This window comes from Triticum aestivum, chromosome 4D (genome assembly GCF_018294505.1).
Source record: "Triticum aestivum cultivar Chinese Spring chromosome 4D, IWGSC CS RefSeq v2.1, whole genome shotgun sequence".
Lineage (NCBI taxonomy): Eukaryota > Viridiplantae > Streptophyta > Magnoliopsida > Poales > Poaceae > Triticum > Triticum aestivum.
In genome coordinates this window covers 166,672,552-166,682,907 of record NC_057805.1, presented here as the reverse complement: position 1 = coordinate 166,682,907, position 10,356 = coordinate 166,672,552, and positions in this window count along the sequence as shown.

The window sequence follows — 10,356 nt, the reverse complement described above, 5'->3', positions numbered from 1 at the left end:
GGTGTGTACAAGCAAAGAGGTTTGCAACTTACTAAACCGTATTCTTTGCAGAAAACATGTGGCAGCACAAAAAGGGGACGGACGGTAACGTGGCTTGATCCACGTTAACACTGGAGTTCAACGGTTGACATAAGACTGGCATGCTTCAACAATACCATCTTACCACCTTTCATGTCACCACATGATCATGTTATCTCCCATCTAATGATCACATCAAGTTTCGAAGCATACTGGTAGTTGCCTTGCATGCAATATAACACTCACTGATGCTCATATAAACATGCCATGAACTAACTATTCAAGCAAACATGCGAAACACTCATCATATCAAAGGTTCAAACATGCTTGCCAGGTTTAGAGTAGTCGGAGTCTAGCTCGGCGAAGTTCGCGGTTCCGTCACCTCCTCCGGTATCTACAGTATGAAGAAATCGCATACTAACGTAAATACCGTGTGTGTATAAACATTATTCCAATTTTTTTCAAATAAATATGATAAACAACTAGACAGAAAAACAAAGATGACAGAAAAAGAATCAACTCAAAATCATCTTTTGTTTAAAAGTTATAAAGGTTTTAGTCCAGGGACTAATCTGTGATGAAACAGAAAGTTTCCAGGGGCTAGTTTATAAAAACAGAAGACGTACTTTGCCCGAAGGCACTTTCAGAAAACGTTTCGAATAAGAGAGAGAGGCCGACGAGGGGTCCCACCCGTCAGGTTTAAAAATCAAAACAGAGCACCCGGCGCCCGAGGGCCGCGGTGGTCGCCGGCGGCGATCCACGGCGAGGTAGGGGGAGTGGATGGTACCTACGGACTCACGGTGCTCTCCCGCGTCTGTGGGTGGTGGAGTTGGTCGTTGGCGAGCACCACGTCGACGGCGGCCTCCACTCCGGCGGACGATGGTTCGGGCGGTGGTGGATCTCGCCGGGGAGGGCTGCAGATGTCAAATTGAGGCTCGGGTTAGAGGAGTGGGTGTACTAAGAGGCGACTGGCACGGTCTGGGAGGCGGGGGTGGTCTCACCAGTGGAAATCATGCCAGAGCCCGAAGTGGATCGGGGCGGCCTGAGTCAGGGAAGAAGGCCTCCCTGAGGTCTCCCTAGTAGCTAGGCGTGGCTCTGGTGAGATGTAGGAGTGGTGCTGGGTCGAAGGCGAGCTCGAGGCTCCTTTTTATAGCCGGTCCGAGGCGGTTGCCAAGAACGGAATAACTCCGGCGATGATTACGGCGAAGCAGTGGTCGAACGGGGGTTTAGGGGTCGAGGCAGCTGCGGATTGGATCACTGGCTTCATCCCGTAGCTAAACTTGGCCAGACTTGGGCGATACTGCAAGTCTTCGACGGAACGGCCTCACGGGCCCATCGGTGGCAGAGAGCGTGCTCTGCGCCTCTCAGGCCACGGCGACTGTGCTGCAGCACGCACGGGGAAGAAGACGGCCACGCGTAGGCTTCTGGTGGTGTGGGCGGTGCTGGACGGCGCCGTCCCTCGCTGCGCCTCTCTGGCAGCCTCAGCAAGTGCTGCTGCCGCCGCTCACGGGGGCGATGCACCTCTGCCAGCTCACCGCCGACGCTCGCAACCGTCCAGGCGACCGTGCGGCGCGGTGGATAAGAAGGAGGAGCAGGGAGCAAGGCGCCAACGCGTGCACTGGTGAGATTGATGCCGCACTTCTGAAGAAACGACACTGTCATCTGAACTGACACACTGAATTTCTGAACTTTTCTGAATTTGACAGAAACAGTGCATGCCAGGTGTTCGACGACATGTTTCAAGCACGTGGAAAAATTATCTGGAGTTGATCTTTGGTGGAGGGGTCTCTTGATGCATCTGGAGGCCGCATGATTTATCTCAGAATTTTTGGGGAAGAAAGATAATGAATTTCACCAAAAATGGCAAATCTGGTCCAAACTTGCAGCAAGCAGAATTTGAGAAATTTGAACTGTCGACCAGTGGATCTTGATGGATCTAGGTTAAGGGTACTAAGGACTAGTCAGAGGAGTTAGTTTGGAACCAAAACTCAAAAGGGATCTGGTGGTTCCTTTGTAACTCATCAAGGCCCAAAATAAATGACAGAAATTGTTTTGAGGATAAAATAAATAGGAATAAAATTTAAAAGAGTTTGAGACTTTCTGGAATAGGATGCTTGGCTTGACCCAAAGTGGAGGGAGGGGTTTTGGAAGAAAATTTTCAACCTAGGTCATGGCAAAAAAAAATTGAATGAGGAAGAATCAATCCATAAGTCATAGGGTTATTTCTAAAAGAAAGGATTTCAAAAACTTCCCCAAAGAAAATATTTGTGTTGATTCAACACAAGATGTAAAACCCTCAAGACCACAAATCAATATTGAGAAGGACCCTTTTAAAGAAAAAAATTGTCAAATTTTTTTTTGAGAAGGAGAGTCCCTCTTTTAGAAAAATTCAAATAACCTCCTTTAAATCAAATAAAGAAAAGCCAAATCAAAATTTTTGGAGTGTTACATCGATCCGGTGGAGGGCATCGTTTTCGCCAGTTCCTTCTTGGCGGCCAAGGCAGCCACCGAGTGATGGGTGACCGACAGGCGGCGGGGAAATGCGCCTCTCCCTGCGGGGAGGAGGAGGCGGACAGTTGTCTCGTCGCTGCACTGCTCTTGGGCGGCCGTCTTGGTCGCGCTCGATGGTGATGCGAGTCCGGCTGTGGCTAGCAGCCGACTCCTTGTCTCTTCTGTCGCGGACGCCACCAGTCGGCATCCGGGATGTCGCGCGTTGGTCCCGGCGAGGAGGTGGGTCATCGTTTCACCGGTTGGGCGGTTCAGTGCGGCACCTGGCCTCTTGCTGCTCAGCAGCCGCGTCGAGGAGCTGCTGGACCCGCTCCGTCATGTGGCGACGTTCGTCGCCCTCGAGCTTGTCTAGCTCGTCTGCTGCCGCCTGGGCTGCTCGTATGTTCTCCGCAGGCGTGCATTAGATGGGACGATCTATCCCGAACATGCTGGCGATGGTCGCGCCACGCTGCCGGATCTGGACAATGCGGCTAGGCCCACCAGGAGCCGGCGTGCCGCCGACGGCACGGTCCATCTCACGCTGGTAGGCCTCCGAAAGGCGTCTCATGCTGGCCAGCTGGTTGGTGCTCTCGACGAGCTGGACGCGGCGTGCCTCCAGCGTCTCGGCGTCGGCATCTTCCGGGATGGGCGCAGTCTGGTCTTGCATTACCGCCTGCAACGGATCCTGGCCACCTCCGGCAGAGTGATCGCCATGGCTGATGATGAGCACTTCCGTGACGGTGCTGCCGCCGCTGTCCGCACGAGGAAGCGACGCGTCGTAGACCACCACGTTGGTGGGGAACGTGTCAAGCGATGCCGTGTCGGAGTCGATCAACATCAGGTCGGTAGAGCCAACCAACTCCAAGTCAGCAGCAGGCTAGCTGGTGACATGGAGCTGATCGAGGAGGCTCACGAGGCGGCTCTCAGTGCCATTGGTGCCCACATCAGACACGGGCTCGTCAGAGAGGCGAATCTCGCCAACAAGATCGGCGAGGCAGCTCACCGCGCAGGCAACCTCCGCGCCGTGCGGCGCGTTGGCGCAGACGCCGTCTGGCGTGCCGGGATGGCTGCGCTCGCCAGGAAGGAATAGGGTTCCCGTCCAGAACAGGTCTCCGGGAGACGGTGCACCTCGCCCCACGGTGGGCGCCAAATGTTGGGGTTGGGTGAGACAAATGCCAATGGATGGCTTATCATGGTAGGAGTGAGTAGAACGTCACCGGTGCCTGGAAGCGGGATGAGGCGTAGACACGAACGCCGGCGCACTTTACCCAGGTTCGGGGCTCTCCTAGGAGATAACACCCCTAGTCCTGCTCTGCGGGGTCTCCGCATGATCACTAAGGCACTAGTGAGTACAATGGTGCTCCTCGAGATGTATGCTAGAGGTAGAAGAAGGAAAGGCTTGCTCTTCTCTCCCCCTAGGTGTGAGTCTAATTCTAACAGGTTGGAACCCTTTGCATGGGTGCCCTGCAGGGGTACAATGGTAATCTGGCTAGGTGTAGGACCCGTCTGTCAGTCTCTCTGGTCGCCGGCTTCTCCGCCGACTGCTGGGGCCCGCCGCCTGGTCTGGTACGGAGCCGACAGGCTGCTCCCGCCGCTCGCTGGTCTTGCCGGCTGTTGATTACTGTAGCCGTGATACTAATGACGCTTGCTTGGTCAGGGGAGGGTGGCTACAGTCCCGCCGCCTGGCAGGAGATCACTGTAGCCACTCCGCGTCTTATCTGGTTAATGGTGCATGGTCCTCGGGGAAGGAACGGGCCGACTGCTGGGACCCGGCCTCCCTCGGGTCCGACTGGTGAGGCTCCTGCAGTCTTCTGGGCTCACGCTGACCGGTAGGTTCCGCCGTCTTCGGGCCGTACCGACAGGCGGTCGTGGGAATAGGGCCTCGCCTGACAGGAGTGATGTCAGGGGCGAAGTGGCAATAGTGCTTCTCCGCCGACTGCTGGGGCCCGCCGCCTGGTCTGGTACGGAGCCGACAGGCTGCTCCCGCCGCTCGCTGGTCTTGCCGGCTGTTGATTACTGTAGCCATGATACTAATGATGCTTGCTTGGTCAGGGGAGGGTGGCTACAGTCCCGCCGCCTGGCAGGAGATCACGGTAGCCACTCCGCGTCTTATCTGGTTAATGGTGCATGGTCCCCGGGGAAGGAACGGGCCGACTGCTGGGACCCGGCCTCCCTCGGGTCCGACTGGTGAGGCTCCTGCCGTCTTCTGGGCTCACGCTGACCGGTAGGGTCCGCAGTCTTCGGGCCGTACCGACAGGCGGTCGTGGGAACAGGGCCTCGCCTGACAGGAGTGATGTCAAGGGCGAAGTGGCAATAGTGCTTCTCCGCCGACTGCTGGGGCCCGCCGCCTGCTCTGGTACGGAGCCGACAGGCTGCTCCCGCCGCTCGCTGGTCTTGCCGGCTGTTGATTACTGTAGCCGTGATACTAATGATGCTTGCTTGGTCAGGGGAGGGTGGCTACAGTCCCGCCGCCTGGCAGGAGATCACTATAGCCACTCCGCGTCTTATCTAGTTAATGGTGCATGGTCCCCGGGGAAGGAACGGGCCGACTGCTGGGACCCGGCCTCCCTCGGGTCCGACTGGTGAGGCTCCTGCCGTCTTTTGGGCTCACGCTGACCGGTAGGGTCCGCCGTCTTCGGGCCGTACCGACAGGCGGTCGTGGGAACAGGGCCTCGCCTGACAGGAGTGATGTCAGGGGCGAAGTGGCAATAGTGCCGCGCCGGGCGGAGATCTCCGCCTGTACGGAGCACTGTGGCCACACCCGGCCCTGGATATGGGGGTGATGGGCTACACTCTGGCCTCACCCTGTCTTGTCTTTGAAATGGGGGCGCAGACTTTGAGGGTGCCATGGGCCGACTACTAGGAGCCGGCCTCTCTGGAGGCCGCCTGCTAGGAGTCGGCCCGTCTTGGAGCCGCCTTCCTGAGCACGGCCGTCTTCCGGCAGTTGGCCGTTCGGCCAGCCGGCCGCCAGAAGGCGACGCTCTATCTTGATGTCTTGAGGGGCGCAGCCGGCCCCGATGTCTTGAAAGGTTCTGGGGCTCGGGTTAGGCTAGTCGTGGCCCATTACTCCGACAAATACCACGTAGACACGGTCTTTGACCATTTTACAGCTATGTTAGTATCATTGTTAGTGGTCATCCAGTGCAAGTTATAGCCCCAGGTGTTTTAACCTTTTTTTAGTAATGATATCTGGCAATTGTTCGCCACGACTTCAATCTTGGTGAATCCCACATAACCGTCAGATTCCCATCCGACGGTGGCCTGTTTTAAGCCACAGTATTTGACAAAACCGCCACCCTTACACACGTATTGTAACTACATCGCGGGCGTTTGCAACTGCCATGTCTCCCAGCGAACATTTGCTGGGGATTGGAGTTAGCACCGATGGCGGTTCGTAGTCGTTCCACGCTCGGGCATTGAAGTTTGTAACTATTTTAGATTAGAATATACTACTCCTCCGGCGCTAGTAGTAGAGCAGAGTCCTACTCCACTACTCTATATTCAAACTAGGGCATAGTAGTAGGTACTGTAGGGAGTACTAGTACTGTGATCACTCAAGCAAGTTGTCTGGCATCGATATGACCCTACGCTGCTGGTATGTGTCTCATAAGTCAAGCGGCATGTTGTAGTCATCATCACCTGTCCACTTCCCGCAGCACATATTCGCTTCTTCAACTTTGTCTGAACATAATCGTCCAATCTTCCATCCCCGCTAAGGCGCCCCACTCTTCCGATACCCAAGCACTAACAATGGCAGAACCAAGCAGCGTCCGCCGAAAGAGTGGCTGGAATTCGCTCCCCACAGAGGTAATCAAGCTCATTGTTTCGCGTGTGGTCAATCTCAATACCATGCCGCTCGCCGCGTGCTCGTCGGGGCTGTAGCGTTTACTCAAAGCCCTTAGGCCGGAGCTTTTTAAGCCATCTCCATGCTTGTTGATGCCGCCTGATCTTCAAAAATGGCGTGTCACGCAGCATAACGATCGTAGGGTGGTGAGCATCAAACCACTTGACTGCGATCTGATCCCTGTCACCCTCAACTACATTAACGATATGTACTAGGTGGGCATGAACATGTCTTGGATGGTGCTCGTCGATGGTCACGGCAGCTGGATGCTCGTGGAGGTCTACAACCGGCGATTGATCCCCCTTCCTTCGATTAACACTGCACTGCTTTGGCATCGCGACCAAGAATACTCGAAATCTTACAGTAGCCAACATGATACCAAGTTTGATTTTCTCAAGGTTGTAATCTGCCAAGTGCCCACAAGATCTGCGAATTATAAAGACTTCAGGCTAATTGCGTTCTTCAACCGCGGTCTCACCTATCTGACAGGTCACTGCGGTAAGTGGATAAATCTGCACGTCCATCGCAGGATCATACATCCTCCATGGTTCTCTGATGCCAGTGAACACAATGGCTTCATTTACGCTGTCGACTCCTTCTATGGATGGACGTATTGCTGGCCTACTCCAGTCAACGCTGCAAACGGCTGTTACAGCAGTATGTTACTTTCCTATGATATCATGATGGCTTGCTTATATTACTATCAACGTTTACTTAAAAAATATTCATGCTCATAACATGCTGTTCTTAAGATTGACTACATTAAGAGCCCTTTTCATTTCACTCCAACTTGATATGATGTTGTAGGCCGCCTGGTGTCCCTACCCTTCCTAATCCCAGAACCTTTCAAAGAAAAGCGGCATGGCAGTTGCAGGTGGTTCCTGGCTTGATCAGACGACGGTGAATGATTGATGACGATCGTTCGCACATACCGGTCGTGTTGTCTCACGGAATACAATCACAGTCACTGCAAGGTCTTTGAGCAGGATCCCAGCTTCTCTGGGCCTTCAGGAATTTTTGACTGGAGGTTGGTAAGTAGCCTTGGTACATGCTCTCTGTTTCTCGGACTGAATTATCCGATTAACCAGGAGATAACCAATGACAAGGATCATGATGGTAGCGCGGTTTCGTTCATTAGGCAAAACTGTGTCTACACAGCGTACCATGCGTCTCTGCATGCACCTTACCCTGATATGTGCCGCCATGGTCTGCAACCCAAAGTAGGAGAGAGGGTTGCAAGTATCAGACTTCGACCTGCTGGCTGGAGTTTCCCCTGTCAGGCACCCATCTGGTTCAAGCCGTCAGCCAATCTCCACAGCTTAATAAATAGTAACGTCTAACTGAGCCAGTTAGTTAAATGCGTACACTTGGTGTAGTAGGATCTTTATTTAGTTTGATGCATACACTTGTTCTTTTTGGTAGCCCTTTTGTAATGATGGCTGATGTTCGGTTTGGAAGAGAGAGTTGCGCCTTTACTCTTCTGGCCTGCTTACTTCTTCTATTGCACCCCCAGCCCTGGTTGCTGATGCTGCTGTTTTCAATGTACAATCAGTAGTATATTTTGTCTGTTGGTTGAATAAATGTGTTGTTAGAACGACAAACACAATGTTTTGGAAGTCGTTGCACGGTCCAATCCTTTAGTGCCTTGTACCATACGTAGCGCGTACTATTTGTGGTACGGAACACATTTTCCACTTGTCAATAACATGCAGCCCACTAATGAAGGCCTAATAGAGGAGCCCATAATTAACTGGAAGGGAGGCTCTCAAATGAATCTGGCTCATGTACATGCTCATGGTCCCCTAAACATAATTAAGTAAATAAATAAAGCTAAATGCTCATGCACGAGTTCATTAAATTCATGATTTGAAAAGTCAAATTTTAACAGGAGGATATTATTTCCAATGATAGTGTCGTTACATTCAGTCGATATTATTCTTAGGCAAAGATAGCGACCAGTCTTCTTTCTCCCACCATTTTCTTCCTGCTACCAGCGGGCCCATGCAAATCGTAGTCAACGTCGTAAGTAGTTCCGGTCCATTTTTATTTTTCAATAAGAATGCCCAACCTAGGCCAACACTACGGCGACAGCACTTTATCCTCCGCCTTGGTGCATTCGTCGCGGCGCCGCCGTCTGGCCCTGTCAACATAGTGAATCGGGAGAGGACTGTAGTTGTGAGTATGATAGTACGGACCCACCAGGTCCACTCCTGAACACAAGCAAGCGCCTCTTTTACTACTCAGATGCACCCCTCATTTTTTTTACTCTAATCCACCCTGCTGATATCTGGGACCCACATCGTTGTCAACGTATAGTCAATTAACGGCAGAATTGCACAACTTTTTTTAGGAGTTTTTCGGAGGAGCAGGCTATAAACTGGGTTGTGCGGTCTCTGTGTCCCGTCTAACAACATGACCAGCCCAGCAGCTTTTTCTTTGGGAAAATAGGTAGCCCACTATTTCTTTTTGAAGAATACCCAAGCTAGGCCTATTTGTTTTCTCCGACTGACTGGGCTGCAAATCTTTCAAGGCGAGGAGGGATGCATTCCAGCCTGGCCAAAGAGTATGGTCAGTATATCTTAAAATTAATATCAAAGGGGTTGCAAATTCCAAAAAAATTATAGCAAATGGGAAATTAGTTTCTTTTTCTGTTTTTGTTCTTCACTGATATTTTATATTTCATTGGATTTTAACATGACATAGTACTAACTTATTTTTAAATTTGTTTTAGTATGGCTACTAATTTTTGGATTAAGAATATTTTGTTCCGCAGCAAAAATTTGCGAATTTTTAAAATTTCGCACATTTTTTAGTTCAATTTTTTAACCCTGGTACTCTCGGCGCGGCGTGGTCAATGTGGTGAAGGAACGACCTCCATCGGAAGAGTACTATACGTTGAGAGGCTGACAGCTGGGTCCACGGCCGCAGCAAGGAAGTGCCTCCTTATTACGCGCAAAATAAAGATTCCTCCACCTGACAGCTGGGACCCACCAGAAGGGCCTCTGTATTTCGCGAAAAAAACGTTCCCCCCGCTGACAACTCGGACCCATCAGCTATATCTTCGCATGCAAGGGAGTGCCTCCTTATTACGCACAAAAAATGAATACTCCCCCTCCTAGCTGGGACCCACCATAGTGGGAGGCTGACTTGTGGACCTACTAAGTTGACGCGGACGGAGGGCTTTGTCAACTTTGTGAACAAACGATTCTATCACCAGTGACTGTTGGATTGTTAACATCCAACGGTCGTCCTGCTTCTCCAACCTGTGATTTTCTTGCTCCAATCGTCCAAACCACCGCGTGCTCTTGCCTCCCGTGGCCGGATCTGCTGCCGCAGAGGCCTCACCGCCCCTACTACTCCCACCGCTGGCCAGGCCCTGCGGCGATGGCAGCCTCACACTGCAGCCGAACCAGTGAACCCTCGTACTCCTCTCCGCGTGGGCATCCACTACCGCGTCTTCCCCGGATCCCCATCGTCCCCTTCCTAGGCCTCGCCGTCGTCCACCGCCTTGGTGCTCTCGGCGCGGCGTGGTCAATGTGGTCAAGGAACGACTTCCATTGGAAGAGTACTGTACGTGGAGAGTCTGACAGCCGAGTCTGCGACCGCAGCAAGGAAATGCCTCCTTATTACAGGCAAAATAATGATTCCTCCACCTGAAAGAAGGGACCCACCGGACGGGCCACCGTATTTTGCGAAAAAACGTTTCCCCCTGACTACTGGGACCCACCAACTACATCTTCACACGCAAGGAAGTGTGCCTCCTTATCCTCCCTGACAGTCAGGACCCACCTGGTCGAAGCGTACGTAGCGTTGTCATTCTGGTCGCGAACGTGTATGTACATGTCATAGTATAGGCGTGCAGGCTGCAGCGATGAACCATGGTCGAGTAAGGAAGGGCACATGTCATAGTATAGGCGTGCACGTGTCATAGTAGAGGCGCGCACGCAGCATGTCACGCAATCCCGTTAATATCGTGTACACGTACATACAGCCAGGGTGCAAGAAAG